Genomic DNA, 19,537 nt, shown 5'->3' with positions numbered 1-19,537 from the left:
ACAGCAGTCTGTGAGAATATAAGAATGAATAAGATTGGAAGAGTACTCACCCTGGGCCCATAAAGAAGATTTGCCCTGAGTAAACAATTAAAATATGAAGTCAAGAGAAATGTGGAGGATGCCCTAAAAGTCACAGAAGGGACTTAACTTAGAATAAAGGTTCAGAAAATTTTCACCAAATAAATTAAATGTAAGCAGAAACCTGTTGGATCAGTTACAGACATCCCAATGAGGGAAGGAGAATATCCAAAGGCATTGGGGTAGGGTGTGCTTGGTGTAGAAGAGTATGAAGAAAAAAATTATTCAAGGTATGAAGCTTTCCAATAATAACAAAACAACGTGTGTTGGAGGTGATGGATATACTAAATACTCTGATTTAATCTTTATACATTCTATGAATGTATCAAAATATATGTACCTCATACATATGTACAAATATTATGCATCAGTTAAACACAAAAATAAATTTTAAAAATATAAATCAATGTAAAACTATTTTTGGTTGTATAACTAGATTGCTCTCACACTAATATACTAAAATAATAACAGTTAATTCTATCCTCGTGGATATAAACTGCAAGGTATCTAAGACATCAAAGGAAAGCTGATGTCATGAAAGTCCCAAGATAAAAATATCTAGTAACATGTCACAATGAAAATATTTAAAATATTCAGAAACTAGAATGACTTTTTAAAAATTCTAACAAATTAGAAGGTGTACTAAGATACTCAGCAGGATATTTCATCTGTAAAATAAGAACACACACACACACACACACACAAATCAGAAAACAAGAAAAAGTTTCTGACAAATGTAAGTTCAAACTTCTGTAGTTTAAACTTTTAAAATTCTTTATTTCAATGCAAAAACACACAAAAATACAATGTTAATTGTTTAATACCAATGTAGTGATCTGCAAGAAAATGTAAAGTTTTCTCCCATAAAGACATAATTTTATGGAGGAAAGTCCAAGTGATCCATCTGCTGTCTGTATGATACGAATTATACAATGAAAGAATAATTTTAATAATTATAAAATGGAAGAATATTTCAATAATTTAAAATTAAGGAACAAATTATTAACGATATAATAGAAAAAACTTTCCCTGAACTAAAGATTACATATTATATTAAATATGACCACTAAATGCTAAGAAACATGAACAAAAATTAAGTCATACATTCTGATTGAGTTTAAAAATACCAAGGACAATGCAAAACATTCTAAACATTTCCTAAGAAATAAAAAGGGCCCCTACTAGAAACAAATAGGCAACAAACATGATTACTTATCCTGTCAAGTTCAACTGGATTAATGTTACATATGAATCAAATAAGACCTAGAGTCGCAACAAATTCTAGTGTCAAAATTGACAAGCACTAAGGCTTTTGCCTTTTGAAAATCTCTTCATTGTTTATTGGTTATTTCAGACAAATCAGTATTACCACCACCAAATACCATATTGGATTATACTGGCAACTCCAGAAAAAAAAAAAAAAATCAATTCATGGATGAATTTAGTAAATAAACCCTAAGGATTCAAAAGAGAGTTACTGGGTTTCTAAAAATTCTGTATTGCTTAACATCAACACTGTGTTTAAACAAATTTTACTTTATTCAAATTATTGTTAATTCAGCAAGCAAAGTTAAGTAGGTTATTATTGCAAAAAAGAAAGTATAACTTTTATCTTTGTTTGCAAATAGTTATCATTATGACAAATAAAGAACGCCCTCAGAGAACAGATTGTATCTTAGTGTAATGTGGATTATTGTGTAGTTCTAAGATAGTACATATATTACTAATGGAGAGTTTTTGTTTATTTAGAATAATACCATGTGTTTTCTTAGACAACAAGTTATAATTGTTCTGAATTAATGTAACATTACCCAAACAACTAGAAAGACAAAGAGCTCTTGTCATGCATTAAAGTGGTTCTAAGCATATATTTGAACTAAATATGCCTCCCTAAAGGAGAATTGGCAAGAAGCAGAAGACTAATATCTTAATTCTTGCTGTATTGCTAAACATATCTTATACCTCAACTAGCCTCCATTTGCCTGTTTTTTGATATAATAAGTAGGAATAATGAAAAGATTCTATATGTGACAAAATTTCTAGATAATTTATAGAACTGATTTCATTGTGATCTTCATGTTAAAAGGAACAGGGATATTTTCCAAGCTACTTTAAAAGCAGGGTTAGGGCCAGGCGCAGTGGCTCAAGCCTGTAATCCCAGCACTTTGGGAGGCCGAGACGGGCGATCACGAGGTCAAGAGATCGAGACCATCCTGGCTAACACGGTGAAACCCTGTCTCTACTAAAAAAATACAAAAAACTAGCTGGGCGAGGTGGCGGGCGCCTGTAGTCCCAGCTACTCCGGAGGCTGAGGCAGGAGAATGGCGTGAACCCGGGAGGCGGAGCTTGCAGTGAACTGAGATCCGGCCACTGCACTCCAGCCTGGGTGACAGAGCGAGACTCCGTCTCAAAAAAAAAAAAAAAAAAAAAAAAAAAAGCAGGGTTAGGGGAATAATTACCAAATTACCATGAGGATTCCCAATGATGGTAGCTGAAGTCACTGGGAATTGAGGTAGACGTAAAGAGGCAATTTTTCCATTCTGTCTTCTTATTTCCGTGGTCTTTCTCCAATGACATTTCTGTTTCTCTTCGAATGTACATTCCCTCTTTTCCCTTCCAATAAGTTTCATTTCTTTCTCATAACTTTACCTTATACATTTTCATTATGTTCTTACTTTTCCTTGAATTGTTTTCTTTTAATTTCAATTTCTACCCATTTGCTTCAAGTTTCCCAATTCCTATTTACAAGTAACTTGGCTATCTCATAAAGGATCTGCCCTCATATAAGACGTCCTCACTCCAGTAAAATGGGATCATGTGGCACAAAACATCATCAGGTACATCTATGAAATAGAACGAAGGATATTAGAGGCTAGGAAGGGTAGGAGGAAGTCGGGGTGGGGTGGAGGATATAGGGAGGAATTTGTTGAATGATACAATATTACAGACCGATAGGAGGAATAAGTTCTGGTGTTCTATGACACTGTAGAATGACTACAGCTAACAAAAATATGGAGTTCCAAATAGCTAGAAGGAGGATATGGAATTTTCCCAACACAAAGAAATGATAAATGTTTAAGATGATGGATATGCTAATAACCCTGATCTGATCACTATACATTATATGTATCACAACATCACTATGTACAATTATTAAGAAATGAAAACTAAAACTAAAAATAATAAAAGCACCAAATAGAAAAACAACAACAACAAACCCAGAATCACCAACAACAAACATGTTCATGTAGGCTGCATAGCACAAGGGAAGAGCAAAGTGGTGGGCAGATACTTATTGAAAACCAATGAAGTATTGTACCATAGAAGAGATCGTCATATTGATTATGTCTGACACTCTTAGGAGAAAAACAGGAAGGCATTTTGAAGTTTTTGAACAATTTCAATAAGCGTTCTGAACCCCACAAAAAGTTGTATGCTTATTTATTTATGCTCATTTATTTGACAGCTGTCTTCTTTGCTCCAACTCTCACTGCCTAGCACATTACATAGCACGTAGTTTATAGTGAATAAATAATTGAATATTTTTTAAATAACTGCTTTGCCATTAAAGCTTCCAAGCATAGTTCCTTGTGTTATTTTTAAACAACGACACTTTGAAACTTCATTTGTTTCCATATCTAGTCAATAAAAATAATGATAAAAGCCTGAGGAAGAAACTAAGAAAATATTTTATGCAATTATTTAATATTTTCTTCCATAATTCTCTAATCTGCAGAACCTAGGAAATATGTCAATTATCCTAGACACTATTTCATCAGTGTTTTTATTTATTTTATATAAATGTATTGTTGGAATCACAAACCTAAACAAAAGGAGGAGGAGGAGGAAGAGAAGACATGCTTCTCCTTTGAACCATTCCCATCCTCACTCACAGAGGACAAATCACATAAAGATTCCCTGAAATCATTAGGGGCGTTCTGGACCTCAGTTTTCCTACGGTTTTTGTGTGCTGCATGATCTATCACCCCACTCCTAAGGGAAAAGAGACGTTTCTATGAATGCAACCTTTCATTTCTAAGATATGTGGATGTAAATTGACAACCTTGGTTTCTTCATGTGAGTTTTCTTTTTTTTTTTCTTAATTAGCACTTTGTTTCTGGAAAAAAAAATACTTTGTTGTTTCTAGAGGAATTTTTCATGAGATGGATACTCATAACTGCTTCATAAAAAGAACCAAATACATGAAGGTCTTTTAGGCTTCTCTAGCTAAAAATCACTTGGGTCATATAGGACTTTATTCACTCGCCAACACCATCAATATTTTTGAAGCCATTTTATCAATTGATTCTGACAACCACAGCTGGAATATCAATGTCATAATAAGTCAAAATCATCTTAATTCATGCCATTGCTTTTAAGATCATTATATATGATTTACTTTCTTGGAGAAATAATGATTTTTCACATATGTATGAGATTTGTAATATTAAAAATTGTACAAAATTTAATACAACCTAGGCTAAAGCCATTAATGAGTTTGAAAACCTATTTACTGTTTAAGTATTTCAAAATTTGCTATTTAAAAAAATAGATATTGAACTTTAGGTCTATCTAAAATGGGCTCAATATATTATCTGAGGAAAAAAAAAACAGGAAGATACTTCAAGTATGGCTAAAATAATTCATAAACTGTGTTATTACCTAACACAGGATTGCTAGATATTTGTTATAACACAGAAGCAGAAATTTACATTTGGATATCAAGAGCCAACATTTGCTGAACAACCCTCATGTGCTGCAATTGCAGTAAGTGCTTTATATTATGCCTTGCTCGTTTTGAAAACTAGGTGTGTTGATCATCTGAGTTGAAAAGTACAGAATCCACTCTATTTGCAATATCAGGAACAGATTCATTAAAGAGTTTTAGAAGTCTCCCAGAATTGTTGGCAAGGCTGAGCCTGCAAGAAAACACTCAAGCTTGGTGGGACCTAACTAATAAGTTAACTTCTGCTGAGGACCTCAGGACCAGGTTGCCTCCAGCAACGTCTCTGACAGCACAATAGACGCATATTCCATCAATAGCTCCTTTTCAAATCAATGTCTTGTATGAATGTATGTGCTTAATAGAACTTAGATTACTCTAGTTGCAAGGAAAGCTGAATGCTGTTTCTATTTCTTTAATATTACATCATTATGTTATATTTTACCTTAGGATTGTAAGATTCATAAAATCAAGACACACTGAAATCACACAATTGTAGTAAAAGGATTTTGATTAGCCAAGAATCATAAGTGCCCACTGGAGCAGGTATTGAAACTTCCATTCCTCATATAAAAAAACAGATTCACAGGTTTAGTAATTTGATCAAATCCAAATTGCTCCTAACTTTTTGGTGAAATAATCATTGTGTCTGGCTAACATTTTTAACTTATCATGTCACTGCCCATTTAAGAATCCCAATAAAAATAGATTGATGAAACACTAAAGTCAATTTGGTATTCATTTAACTTTAAATAAAATATTTTTCTGCATTAAGAAATTAATTAGTATTTTCAAAATCCAAACAAATGGACAGATAACATCCAATATCAGGTACAAAGGAACATATAAAGTGATGTAAAGATTAAGAGCAGAGATTTAAGAGTCAAATTGCCTGGATTGTGGTCTTCTTTTGCTTTTTGTTAGTTTAAATTTTAAATTTTTGTGGTATTTTGCTTTTATTTGATACAATAACTTTTACAAAGTACCTAAGCATTTTGTTCTTTAGTTTCCTCATCTGTAAAATGTGAAACAAATAGTATATAAATGAAATACATTTTAATTTTAAAATTTAAAAACACTTGTGAAATTATTTATAGTAGTTCTGGATGTGTAGTGAGTTTTAAGTAAATGCTGTTATGGGTAGGGTGCCAAATGCAGCAGAAATGAGGTGAGGATTTGAGCTGGAACAAACTGTCTTAAGTGTAGATAATAAGCATGTCTTTTCGGAAGATAATTTGAAAGCCTTCATAAAACCAACTAAAAATCAGTCTGCCTTTGACAATGTTCTTTCCTCTGTCCTGAAAACTTTATTCCTGGCTCTTTGTATGTTTCCGACTTCTTCAAGATTCATTTCTAGTGATTGTCCCTGTTAAGCCTACCTTGACTTTAATGGAAAAATGTAGTTATTTCTTTCCTCTGCCCCTCATTAGCATATAGCCATATGTTTTACAGATGCATCTTTAAAGTATGTAGGTATTGCATTTAAGTTAACCCATTATTTATCTTTATATCAGTGAAGCAATACTCTTGATATAATCTTTATCATTGTATCATTGCTCCTAGCATAATGCTAAGCACATGTGTGGTAAGTGCTTACCAAATATTTGTAGAAGGAGTGAATGAACCCATCAGTAAACCCAGTTAACAAATTAATCATCTCAAATTATAACGTGAGCTTAATTTCTTATACCAAATGTTTAACAGCATGTTATAATGGAAGAAACAGTCAAAGGTCTGATTTTGGCATCCTGGTCATATGATCTTATGCAAGTTATTATGGGTTTTTTTGGATTGTTTGCTTCCTCAACTACAAATGAATAAAAGGAAGAATTCTTACCTCAAGGAGGTATGAGAAGTGAAATAAAATATATTAGAAGTCAAAATATGACTTGGTAACTGGTAAAGTGCTGTGCAAATGTTAGTTGTTATATTAAAATGGATTTAAATGATAAAAGAATACATCTTGATGGGTTACTAATACCTGTAAATAGTCAATAATGTATTTATATTGTGCACCTCTGAAATACATTAAGCAAAGTTAGTTAAAAGCTACCTGAAATCAAGAAATCATTATTTGGGTGGGAAATATTCATTAAAAATTTGATTCTAAGTGAAACTTACCAAAATGGCAAATACATTTTTCCTTTTTCTCACGTGAGAATTCAAGACTGTTGAAGTGTTACTTGTTACATATACTGAAAAATGGAATCAATCAAATCCATTTTCACTGCTCACAACAAAACCTTACCTATTTTAAGAAACTTACCATGGATTTTATATATATATATATATATATATATATATATATATATACATATTTTTTTTAAGATGGAATCTCACTTTGTCTCCCAGCTGGAGTGCAGTGGCATGATCTTGACTCATTGCAACTTCTGCCTCCCAGGTTCAAGTGATTCTCCTGCCTCAGTCTCCTGAGTAGCTAGGATTACAGATGCGCCACCACGCCTCTAATTTTTGTATTTTTTAGTAGAGACAGTGTTTCACCATGTTGGCCAGACTGGTCTTGAGCTCCTGAATTCAAGTGATCCGTCTAACTCAGTCTCCCAAAATGCTGGGTTTACAGGAGTGAGCAACTGCACCCAGCCAGCATTTTGTTTCTAAGACAATATGCAACAAGTAATTTATAATGTACATAATTTTTTATGACATATACTGGAGATGTTATATCAAAGAGAAAACAGAAAAAAATAAGATGATAGAAAATATTCTTCTTTAAGTGTTATATACAACTCACTAATACTTTTCTTATCTTACCATCCAGTGCAATGATAGATATTATTATCATTCAATTTGTGGGGAAAAGAGAGATTAGACTGTTACTGTGTCTATATAGAAAGAAATAGACATAAGAGACTCCATTTTGTTCTGTATTTGAGATGCTGTTAATCTGTGACCCTACCCCCACCTTGTCCTTGCAGGAGACATGTGCTGTGGTGACTCAAAGTTGAAAGGATTTGGGGCTGTGCAGGGTGTGCTTTGTTAAACAAGTGCCTGAAGGCAGTATGCTTGTGAAAAGTCATCACCATTCTCTTAATCTCAAGTACCCAGGGACATGTACACTGCCAAAGGTCGCAGGGACCTCTGCCTAGGAAAGCTAGGTATTTCCAAGGTTTCTCCCCATGTGATAGTCTGAAATATGGCCTTGTGGGAAGAGAAAGACCTGATCGTCCGCCAGCCTGACACCCGTGAAGGGTCTGTGCTGAGGAGGACTAGTATAAGAGGAAAGAAGGCCTCTTGGCAGTTGAGATAGAGAAAAGCATCTGTCTCCTGCAGTGGAACATCTTGGTGTAAAACCGATTGTATGTTCTGTTTACTGAGAAAGGAGAAAACCGCCTTAGGGCGAAAGGTGGGACTTGCTAGCGCAATGCTGCTCTTTATGCACTAAAAAGGTTTATGGAGATGTTTACATATGCATATCAAGGCACAGCACTTTTCTTTAAACTTATTCATGTCACAGAGATCTTTATTCATATGTCTTACTGCTGACCTTCTCCCTATGATGATCCTATTATCCTGCCACTTCCCTTTTTCTAAGATGGTAAAGATAATGATCAATAAATACTGAGGGAACTCAGAGACCAGTGTCGGCGCGGGTCCTCTGTAGGCTGAGCGCCGGTCTCCTGGGCCCAGTTTTTCTTTCTCTACGCTTTGTCTCTGTGTCTCATTTCTTTTCTCAAGTCTCTCGTTCCACCTAAGGAGAAACGCCCACAGGTGTGGAGGGGCAGGCCACCCCTTCACAATTCCAGTGAACAATCCATTTTTAGTGGAGTTTTTCTTTATTAGAGGCAGGTTATTTTTATTAAATGGAGCATGAAAAATTACAAGAGCTGCTTGAGTCCAATTAGATCTTCTAATTTCTATTTTGTTTCTAATATTTAATATATACTAGTCATCATCTTTAAATACCCTATAAGGGTTTCAGAAAATAATTCAAAATGTATTTTGTATCTCACACCTATCCTTATTGTTTTTCACATATGAGGTTGTAATTTAGGCTGTTTTACAAGTATATAGAAATCTTTTTAAAAATGAAATAAGAGACAATTACAGGTATATAAAAAATTTTCCTTTTCTGGATTCTTTCAGAACACAACGTTCTTTATGTTTCAGCCTAGGTGTTTCGTTAATGATTTCAAATCTATTTACTCCTATATATAGTTTGTTCAGTTGTTACATTCTGAGGAATCTTAGGAAGGCTCTCATTTTTTTTTAATCCAGAAAAAAAAGACACAGCTGGCATCTTCCTTTGAAAAGTTATCTAGTGTTTAGTAACAGTTTATTCAGAGGAGTGGGTAGAAAAATGGAGAAAAAGGCTTTTCCATATTTCTATTGCCAGTCTCTCAGAGAAAATAAAACTGCCTCAATATCTGTGTTTCTCTAATAAACTGTTCATTCTTTAACTTAATGAAATGGAGGGAACATTAATTAAATGCATGTGGCATATTTGATACTTACAGAGAAGATAATTTTTTTGAAAAAAGTCTCCCTATGGGTAACAGAATTTGCAGCTTCATCATGTTGCTTCTCTTTATGAAAATCTTTACTCAAGGAAGGTAAATTCACTGCATACATACTTTAAGTACAGCAGCTTGGCTGGTTAGTACATCTCAAAAATAGAGACTACTAGAGAACATCCAGAGACTGATAATTTAAAGACCAAACTCATGAAATCATTTCCATGCAATAGAAACTATGTTCTATTAGAAAGTTAACAATTATATATCTGGGGCAAAGTTGATAAGATCAACCATTGTAGAAAGATCTGTACATATTGAGCCACCAACAGGCATCACTTGGTATTACATATTAACATTTTAAATAGGTTGCTTAGCAGGATGATTGACGTATATTTTTAAACGTGTAGTTTACCAAATGCCACACAAATATAGCAAAAAAATGTATTTTTTCTAAATTTATGTACTTGTTGCAACAGAGAAAGACGGAATATTTAGCATTTTGTCAAAAGCATAGAGGCTAGCTCTGGAGTGGAATTTATCTAGCTCTCTCTCTCTCAAATGTTCATGATGCCGTTATCTGAAAGAATATAGGAATGTTGAATCATTATGTCAGCTAGATAAATATATCTCTACCTTGATTGTAGCAAAGTTGGTTATTTTGGAAGTCTTTTACGTAGAAGGGATTGGAAATGATAAAGACGATATGTAATTCAATAGTCTTATCTTCATATTGAGAGAGCAGAAAGGAAGAAACCAGATAGGCAGATAGGGAAAAAAGTCCTCAATAGACTTCCCTCTCTAGCAAACAGCAGCTTGGAAGATTGGGCTACAAACATAGATAAGGAAGGGAGTTCCAGCACAGAAGGAGAGACTCCTGGGTAATCAGCAAGTTTCAAATACCCAAGGTGGGCCCTAGTAAGCACACTGGGGACCCTAGTGACCACATTGTTTCCTTTTTTGGACATACTCAGATAAGGAAGCTTGCGGGGAGGGGAGGAGCGGGGAGGGAGCGGCGCTTGCAGCTGCAGGAATAAGAGGAACTACCTTGGGCCACGCACATTTACCACGGAGGGTTCTGACTCGGCCAACCGCATGCACAGTAGGGAAAAGATGAGCAACATGGAGTAACTTAGGCTAAGGACCCGCCTGTGCAATAAAAGGTTGGGGTGGTGGCTGCCAGAGATTCATGCCTTATGCGGATGACACTGTTATGCCCAGACCGTTTGTTCCCCAAAGAAGACCACCAGAGTCCAGAGTCAAAGCCAAGCGGCAAGGATCTTTTACTACAAGTTCGAACTTGGTCCCTCCGCTCCACCATGATACAGGAGGGCCTCCCTAACAATGCGAAAGTGCTTGCTCTTTTATAGCCCGAGGTAGATAGGATAGCAGTTACAGAGGAACAAAGGAATTCCCTTGGTTACAGCATTACAATTGGTTCCTGAGCTTCAGTAAAACTACACCCGCTGTGTCCCCTTATCAGAGATTTTCCAGGTGGTGCTTGTACTGGGCTTCAAAATTGAGAGATATGTGTTTGTATCTGGGCCTGTTTGTGTTGGAGAGATATATGGTGGGATGTGTTTGTACTGGGCCTGTTTGTGTTGAGCCCGGGGCTGAGGAATGTGCCTGATTTCTTTTCAACACACCTAGTCCTAACTGGTTTCTTTTTGTGCCTTAAGTAGATAGGCAAGATACCCGCTCCTGCTCCCCACTAGCTCATTTATAAAAATCCTTGCATTTCACTGAGAAATGGGCAACTTTTTCGGGGCCCCTCTCTACAGCAGAGCGCTGTTTTCTTTCTTTTGCTATTAAACATCTGCTCTAACCTCACCCTTGGTGTGGTTCCTTGTCCTTAACTTCCTCGGCTGTGAGACAAAGAACTTCTGGTGTCACCCAGGACAACGAGGCCGTTTCAACATCTTCAATTATGCTGGCATACTTATCAATGCACTTCAAGATCTCATGGCAATACTTACATAAGTTCATCTAACTCATTCAACTTGAGAGACTGTGGTGTTTCATGGAAATGGACTCGTGTCTGTTTTGAAAATGTGATGAAAGAGTGTAAGGACATGCAGTGTGTCTTAAAGACTTGGCTCCTTCTTTATAGTAACAGAAGCATTTCCTCTACAATCCAAAACTCGAATGTAGAATAGTTGTATTCATTTAAGTATATCCTCTCTTTTTCTTTTCTTCTATCATCAGTACTTTATACTAAGCCATTGCTCAATTTTCTTCTAGTTGGTAATGTCTCCTCCCTTGATTTCTGCTAAGAGTAATTTCACAAACATATAAATTTATAAATTCTCAAAGAGTGATAAACATATGTGAGGTTCTGAATAAGAACAGGCTGTTTTCTGAATATCTCATAGAATTTCCAATATTAATATTTTCTTATTGAAACAGAAATCTCAGTCAATGATAGGAATTTAGTATTTGAAGACAAGTATACAAGCTTTCGTCATCCTGGAATTAACATTGAGAAAAAAAACACACAAACAAAAAAACTAACATAAACTAGTTTTTCACGTTTTTTTAGGTCACTTACCTGGAATTAGCCGAACTGTGAAGTTTGAAGGCATAGTCTTTCAGACTTCAATTCTATCCAACACTTTGAACACCAACTTTTAGTTTGCCGCAAATACTCACAAAACCCACTGAATGTTGTTATACACTGAATACAGTTTATTACAGGAAAATGATATATTGAAACCAGCCAAATCAAAAGACACGGTTCCAAATAAAACGTATCTGTTGTCCTCCGGATGCATTACCCTCCAGGGATAGCCAATGATACATTTTGGATAGTTGTCCTCTCCAAATCTCATGTTGAAATTTGATCTCTAATGTTAGAGGTGGGGCTGGTTGGTTGAAAGATGCTGGGGTCGTCCGGCCAGATCAATCATGAATGGCTTGGTGATATTTTCTTCATGTTAGTGAATTTTTGTTCTGTTAGTTCCCCCAAATCTGATTGTTAAAAAGGGTCTTGTACCTTTCTCCTCTCTCTCTTCCTTTCTCGTGTCATGGGATGCTTACTGCCCTTTGACTTCTGCCATGAGAGGAAGCTTGCTGAAGCCCTCAACAGGAGCAGATGCTGGTGCCATGCTTCTTATATGGCTTGCAGCATGAAGAGACAAATAAACTTCTTTTCTTTATAAATTACCCAGTCTCGGTTATTTATTTATAGCAACACAAAATGGACTAGGGCAAGGAATATTGACAAACTATGAAATTCATCCAAGCTTCAGTGTATGGAATTTTTATTGGGCTTCTTTATGTAGTCATGACTGATTGATTGATTGATTGATTGCCACTGTTGTTGAACTCAGTTTTCAGCAACCCTCTTCCGAAAGATCATTATATCCTGTATCTCCAATGGTCCACCATGAGTTACCTCATTAGCATAAATTATTAAGTGTGGTCCGAGGGGCTCACTATGAATAACGAAGACACTTCTATCACTCAGGAAATTTAAAGCTTTTAGAAATTACTTCCAAGAATCAGTGGTAAAGGAGAGTCCTCTATTTGGGCAAGAACAAATTATTCATGTCACACCAACTAAAAAATATAACTAATTTTTCCTAAATCAATTGTAAACAACAAATAAAATCCAGACCCCCCCTAATCAACTGATCTCATTTTTATTGTTGTTGTTGTGCTTTTTTTTTTCTTTTCTTTTTTTTGGGGAGGGGGAATGGAGTCTTCCTCTGTCACCTAGGCTGGAGTGCAATAGCATGATCTCGGCATGCTGCAACCTCAGCCTCGAGGTGCAAATAATTCTCCCACCTCAGCCTCCAGAGCAACTGGAATTACAGGCACCCACCATCATGCTTGGCTAATTTTTGTATTTTTGTAGAGACAGAGTTGCACCATATTGGCCAGGCTGGTCCTGAACTCCTGACCTGAGGTGATCCACCCGCCTTGGCCTCCCAAAGTGCAGGGAATTTAGACACAATTGACCAGCATTAATGTGAAATAGCGATCATGAGACTGACAGAATGGACTCTTTGTGGCAATAAGATACCAAATTACAAACAAGACCTAAGGCCTTGCAAGGCAAGGGTTAAATCACAGCTTACAAATCATAAAATCTCATTGAACTGGTTAACCTATTGTTAATCTGGTATAATGTGGCTTACTTCCAACCTGACCCTGGTATAGCATCACACAACAGATAGCACACCCATTATCTTAACCTCAGTGTTCCTTTGTACTGACTTGAAGTCTTTGGACAGTGCTTCAGTCTTTTAACCAATTGCAAATTAAAGAATATCTGAATTCACCTATAAGCTGTAAGCCTCTACTTCAAGATGACACATCTTTTCAGGCCAAACTAACGTATACCTTCCATGTACTGACGTGATGTTACCTGCAATTACTATCTCCCTGAAATGTATAAAAACAAACTGTAACCTGACCACCTACGTGCACTTTGTCAGAACCTCATGAGGCTGTGTTCCGCAGGCCATGGTCACTTATATTGGCTCAGAAAAAATTTGAGACTAAAATAAACATTAAAAATTATAGTGTTTTTTTCTCATTAAAATTGTTTTCATATTGCCATTTAGTGCATATTTAGAAAATCATTTTTTCTTTCTTTCTTTCCTTTCATTCTTTCCTTTCTCCTTCCTTCCTTTCTTTATTTCTTCCTTTGTTTCACAGACAGAGTTTCTAATTTAAACTAGAAGCCAACATTTTGTGTGTGTGTGTGTGCTGGCAACTATTTCTCAGCAATTAGGATAATTGCTGAGTGGTAGAATTAGGACCATATCTCTCTTTCATAAACTGGATGCTAGAATATTAGACATCCACAAGTATCATTTCCCCAATAGCTGCTCAAGAATCTCATTCAGTACATAAAAACACATTTAACCTATCTGTGAGAATGTTTTGTGTGCTGCAGAAGACCTGATTTGGAAGACACTATGTGAAAATTTACTGTAAATTTTTGGTTCTTGGCAGTACTGATACTAAACAGAAAGAAGGGCTGCAACACAATAGGATGGACATGTTTGTTCCTCCCCTACACACTTACTGATGTTAATTGGACAGACTTTATGAGTAAGTAAATTAAGATAGCCTACTCCACTAGAAATATAATTGGCACCTTTCTTATATTTTCTTTCCTTTTCTCTTCTTTTTTAAATGTACCCTCCTCTGCCTTCATCTTCATTAGCCCTTTATTAAAATGCAAATGCCTTTGGTAAAGATCAATGCTTACATAAATTTACATCTGAGATGCTTAACCCGGTAAGAATATGGAAGAAAAAAAATTGGGCAAAGTTAGGCAATGCATAGCTAGAATAAGATATAGGTAAAGGAATAAAGGTAAGAGGAGAAACCCACGGAAGTATTTCAGAGTAGTCAAAGAGGAAGATTTTGGAAAGAGAATCAAAGACAGACTCTTTTTACGTTCCCTAAGATGGTTTTGTCAAATGAATTTATGTAGCATGGCTTTGCTTCTCTTATTTTAGGTTGTTGGCTCTGTTAAAATAAAAACTTCAGACAAATTAAATTTAATGGAGTTTAATTTAGCAAATAAAATGATTTGTGAATTGGGCAGTCCTCAGAATCAGAGCAGATTCAGAGACTCCTGCAATGCTGCGTGGTTGGGGAGAATTTATGGGCAGAGAAAGAAAGGTACAGAATCTGCTGTATTGGTTACAGCTCAGTGTCAGTCTTATTTGAACACAGGTTCAACAACTGACTGCCTGTGATTGACTGAAATCTGTGATTGGTACAAGAGTAGGTTACAATTTGTTTATCTATCCAGTTAGGTTATAGTTCATAATGTTCAAAGAGACCTTTAGGCCAAATTTAAAATATGTAAGGAGGCAACGTTAGGCTAAACTTAATTTAACAGCTGTTAGTTTGTGATAAAGCTGTCAGCATTGAGAAAAACTAGTTTGACTCAACAAAAAGAACAAACATAAGTTGAAGAAGCCTAGCCCATCTCAATCTATTAGACAGGGTTATGAGATACATTCATATAAGAAAAAAATAGTTATTGATTTAATTTAAAATATAGGGAAATCTTGAATTGATACATGAATTTTGAATTTTGAAGAGTAAAGAATAGCAATGTATGCACATTATCAAGTTACTTAAATATCTCAGGCTAACATCTTACTCGTCAAGAATTTTCTGCTAAAATGTGAATGTTTTGCTGTTGCTTTTCCCCTCACATTGAAGTCAAAACATCTAGAATCAAGTCCTGGCCCTGTTATTTACTATCTCTCACATATTAGAAGTGATTGCTTATATCAGCTGACCTGCAGTTTCCTCTTCTATAAAAGGAAAATAATCAATTATTACATATATGATAAGATGATAAAATAATAATGACAGATAATGAATGTGAATTGTAAAGTGTTCTGGAAAAGACCATTTTTGCAGAGAATCAAATTATAAGATTTCTGGGAATGGAGAGCACCTGATTACATTCATCCTCATATGTCCCAGAAAGGCATTCTGGACATTTGGAAATAATATATGTACACTATAGATGCCAGAGTATTCTTAAGAAGAAATAAAAATTTCAAATATTTTAAAATGTATTACTTACACTTCAGCCTCTTTTAATGATCAGATTGAAGAAGCAAGCCCTACGTGCTGGTACTGGTGACAATACCCAATTGTACACAACCCTTTCGACTTTCCATTCAGTGAAGTCATTTTGTGAGCTTGAAATTAGCCATCGGCAGATTATTTATATCAGAACAATCTGTAAACTTTGACATTTAGTGACTCCTATATTCCATCCCCCAACATTTACCATCCTACCTCTGCATATATTCCAAATGGCAGGAAGAAGTAAATTGTAGATGTCCAATGACAGGAAGGAGGTTCCATTGTGTATCTGGTAATCATGTCTTTGCTAAGATTGTACGTGATTTGGAGAAGCCTTATTTTCTAGGGAAGAAATGATATAATTGAAGAGAAGTAGGCTGAGGAATCTAGGTAAAATGAACAATGTGAAGTAAGGTTCCTAAGCCAGACATTTGCAGATACTTTTGAGTGAGAGTCACTAGAATAGTTGGCTTTAGTGGATGGTGCAATTAATATTCATTCTATATATAGGAAAAACAGTGTGTGTGTGTGTTTATAATTCAGGTTAGTAGAAGTAAAGTCTTGAATTCTAGGCTGAGACATTTATGTAAACTAGTAGAGGGTGTGAGAACATGTAAAGCATGCAATAATTTTGGACTAAAAATTAAACGATCTCATCTGTGCAACTATAAGAATAATTTAAATGGGCACTATATTAGAAGCTGACACTAGTTGAGAGACAGTTGTGATAATCCAGTTTTGAAGCCACATCAAGTCTTTTGTAGGTTCAGATAGTATAAAAATGCATGCAGGAAAGAAGGAAGGCAGGAAGACAAAAAGGAAGGAAATAAAAAGTCCAACCTTGAATGTAAAGGGTCTGAACTACTAGTTCTCCTTATAGAAATCAGATAGCATAGGGATTTTGTTTTTTTTTTTCTCAATAACACCTGTTATCTTTATAAAAGTTCTTTTTAACAGAAGATCTTGAAAGTTTATTGTTGCTGTTGTTGTTGTTGTTTTCTATTGGGGCAGGATTTTGCTTTGTCACCCAGGGTGCAGGGCAGTGGAGCAATCACAGCTCCCTGTAACATTTAACTCCTGAACTCAAGTGATCCTCATGCCTCAGTCTCTAGAGTAGCTAGAACTACAGGTATGTGCCACCACGCTTGGCTAATGTTTTCATTTTAATTTTTATACAGATGGAGTCTCACAATGTTGTCCAGGCTGATGTCAAACTTTTGACCTCAAGTGATCTCCCCACCTCGACCTCCCAAAGTGTTGGAATTACAAGTATGAGTCACCATGCCAAGCTAAAAGTTTTCTTTTTCGAGTAGAAAATATGTCGATTTAAAAAATGGTCTAAAAGAAGCTTGTTACCTTGAGAGAGAATATTCACCACTGATGAAAGCACATGCATGTTTATTCTTCTGATAGAGGCAAATAAGGACTGAGCAGAATTTTGAGCCTGTCAAATCAATCCCTCTCCTTTCTTACCTCACTAGTTTGCTTTCATTTTCTAAAATAATTGATTTTGAATATCATATTTCATTACCATTGCTCTCAAAATTCACTTACTATTTATTGATTAATCACTGTTGTTTGGTATGTTTTATACAAAGCAACTGTTTTTCCAGAATCTGCAGAACTGTATTTTCAATCTATAACATTTTGTTTTTTCTAACAAAAACTCAGTTTATCATATAATTGTGATAGTTTTGTATTTCTGTACTCTATTTAACATAAAATATAATATATAATTAAGGACCAAAATATCACTAGACATCATCTAATTCTATCTTATTTTATAAATTAAAAAAATTCTGAGATGTTAGTTTACTTGTTAGGGTCACATAGCTCATTAGTGGAAATTCAACATTCTTATTTTTTGTTCACAGTTAATGATAAATCCTAGTTTATTTTTAGTTTTAAGTTATTGATTTGTGTTCCTTGTATATGTGTGAAATCTCCACTTATTTTAATATGGATTTCAAATTGCAGAGTTTACTTTTCAACCCTCATAAAGAGACATTGAAAGTCACCATGTAGTCAGAATACAACGTAATCAAAACTTTTCATTTTAAATTGACTCCAATTCTAACTATAACCTAAAATTGCAAAACATAGTCAAGAAGTGATCTTTGCCACTATATCAGAGATCCAAATGGCCCTGCAGATGTGAAACTGTCTGTTGCTATGGGAGAACAGCTGGAATCAGTTAATGATTTGAGTCAGCATGAGCTGACACACTAGACTAGAAAGTTTCATCTCCATGGTAGAGAACTGTAGGAAAACAAGCAGAGAGCCAGATTGTTGCAGGAATGGCCTCATGAGGGACACAGCTGTAAGCATAATTAAGCCTATCTCCCACTGGCAAGTGGAAGTGTTGTTTACTCTTGTACATATGAAACTCAGTCATCAGCAGGCCAGTCTTCAATCCTATCCCTACTGTGATAGAGAACCAATTCACTCGGGACAGATATCCTAAAGAGACTAATAAGAATCGCCTTTGTTTAGGAATTGCAAGAGGCTGGTATGAGAGAAACACAAGATTTTTCTTGGTGATCTTTGTTTTCCTTTTTTCTTATATGGCCAGTAGTTTAATTTAGAGTTTAAAAGATGAAGAATTGGAGATATATTTACCACCTTACACAGTTTTGGGTGTAATTTTTTTTTTAAAAAATGGCTAAACTGGGGAGTGTGATGGCGTGGTTGAATAACCTGACGACAATGAGATGAGATACTTAATTAAACTAGAGAGAAACTTTAACACTAGTTTGAGTTTGGAACTCTTTATTTTAAATACGAAATCATCATCTAACTACTACAATATATAGGAAGTAGAAAATAAAGTTTATCCTCAGAATTATTTCAAAATTTTATAATTATGCCTACCAGGAATGATTAAATGAGGGTAGGATATGTATTTCCCAGAATCTTTTATTTAGCCAGGTTCTCACTAATAACTGTTAGAGAAATAAAAGGTGATATTACAGTTGGTGATGAGATGGGAAAATTTATTTTTACTATTCTCATCTCCTGTTCCCAGCAACACAGAGCAGTAATATGAGGGATACACACACACACACACACACACACACACACACACACACAGAGAGCGTGTGCAAACAGCAAAGGTGACGGTAGTGCATTTATTCATTTAACAAATATTCACTGAACATGTACTCTGTTCCAGGCATCATTCTTCTTGGTGCTAAAAGATATAAAAATGAACAATAGAAAATGTCCCTGCCCTCATTTAACACTGATGGATTACTCACACAAGAACAGTAAGATTATGGGTGTGAAGGGAATAAATAAAGATAATAATATGGTTGTCATCAAAGTAATAACAGTCCTTGATGAATGAAAAGCTATCTTTTTATTTATAATACAGAACCTTACAGAGTTTCATTGCCACTATCCCAACTGTCACTATCACCACCATTACTACTACTGCTATCAACAAGCTTTTTCTATATGGGCCAGCCATTATGCCAAGCAATTAACATGTACTGAATTCAAATAAAACCAGAAAATAATTTCTGTTAATACCATCATCTTATAGATGGAAAACTAAGGCACAGAGAAATAAAGTCATTTATCCAATGATTCGGTAGAGCTTAAATATTTCAAATGTGGTAGCGCTGTAAACAAAATACAAGATCGCCCAATTCCAGAATCCGTGCTCCTCTCTATTCCATTCTACTGAATTGAC

This window comes from Papio anubis, chromosome 12, assembly GCF_008728515.1.
Source record: "Papio anubis isolate 15944 chromosome 12, Panubis1.0, whole genome shotgun sequence".
Lineage (NCBI taxonomy): Eukaryota > Metazoa > Chordata > Mammalia > Primates > Cercopithecidae > Papio > Papio anubis.
This window is presented reverse-complemented; position numbering follows the sequence as displayed.